This window comes from Priapulus caudatus, unplaced genomic scaffold (assembly GCF_000485595.1).
Source record: "Priapulus caudatus unplaced genomic scaffold, Priapulus_caudatus-5.0.1 Scaffold930, whole genome shotgun sequence".
Lineage (NCBI taxonomy): Eukaryota > Metazoa > Priapulida > Priapulimorpha > Priapulimorphida > Priapulidae > Priapulus > Priapulus caudatus.
Window position 1 is genome coordinate 19,897 of NW_014577991.1, and position 1,482 is coordinate 21,378.

Below are 1,482 nucleotides of genomic sequence, written 5' to 3' on the forward strand. Positions count from 1 at the left end.
CGTGCGTGTGCGCGTGTGCGTGTAGTATGTGCGTGCGTGTGCGCGTGTGCGTGTAGTATGTGCGTGCGTGTGTGCGTGTGCGTGTAGTATGTGCGTGCGTGTGCGTGTAGTATGTGCGTGCGTGTGCGTGCGTCGATATAGCAAATAAGGAGACGACCGCTTTATTCTCATCATTAGGTTAAAAGCGTGTTATTGTAATGTCAAGTAAATATAGCAATTATATAAAACAGTTATGACAATCTACTTATATAACCCTGTTAGGTACATTGCTGCAAGCCCTACAGCCGATCCTGTTGCTAAGGGGCATGATCTAAAAGGAAGTAGCACTCTGTGACGCTACCGCCTATACGTGTTACCCGAGTCAATGCAATATAGCTACGTTACTTATTTACTTTTATTTGTGGCTTTTACATATATTAGAGCATGAAATCCACGAAAGAAAGAAACGAAATAATACGTTATTATAAAAACAACGACTGTCATACGGCCATTGTTTAAATAATATAGATATAATATTGTTATATTGTTTTTAGAGTTTGGTGGTAGAGTCATTAACGTGTACCGTGTCCTCGGCCTTTCACTTCGAAGCCTGTTCAACCCAGAGGTTTTAGTGATAGGGAAGTAAAAGGCATCACTGATGACGCGAAACACTCTTGAAGAGACCAAACTCGGTTTCCGTAAAGATGTCGGCCCGATTATTATATATTTTTGCTTTGTTTGTAAAAAAAACTCGATATTTCACAATGTATGTATGTTATTTTTTATTTAATATACAAATATAACTTGATAGCTAACTATGGAAGCTCAGTTTTTATTATGTACATTATCATAAGAGTGTATTAGATACATAATTATTTGTGTTGTGTTCACAAGACAATTTTCCATGCTTTCATTGTCACAGGATGTCACAGTCTGTCAAGCTGTCCTAGCTTGTCATGACATTCCAGCTTCTCACAATGTCCCAGAGTGTCATCCCGTCCCTGGATGTCATTGCATCCTAGCTTTTCATGATGTCCCATGTGTCATCATGGTGTCACGCAATGGTGTCACGCTGTTCGAGGGTGTCACAACGTATCACGACTGTCACAGTTTGTCATCACAACATTCCAGTGTGTCACCAATGTCCCAGGGTGTCACAACGTATCAGCTTGTATCGATGTCACACTGTCCCAGTGTGTCGCGACGTCTCAGGGTGTCACCAATGTCCCAGGGTGTCACAACGTATCAGCTTGTATCGATGTCACACTGTCCCAGTGTGTCGCGACGTCTCAGGGTGTCACCAATGTCCCAGGGTGTCACAACGTATCAGCTTGTATCGATGTCACACTGTCCCAGTGTGTCGCGACGTCTCAGGGTGTCACCAATGTCCCAGGGTGTCACAACGTATCAGCTTGTATCGATGTCACACTGTCCCAGTGTGTCGCGACGTCTCAGGGTGTCACCAATGTCCCAGGGTGTCACAACGTATCAGCTTGTATCGAT

General features: G+C 43.5%; 1 protein-coding gene across 1 annotated transcript in view; it reads right to left on the reverse strand.

Moving 5' to 3' along the window:
• Nucleotides 1-1,482, reverse strand: part of LOC106814484 (p53 and DNA damage-regulated protein 1-like) — a 10,088-nt gene that overhangs the window by 4,126 nt on the left and 4,480 nt on the right. The window lies entirely within an intron of this gene.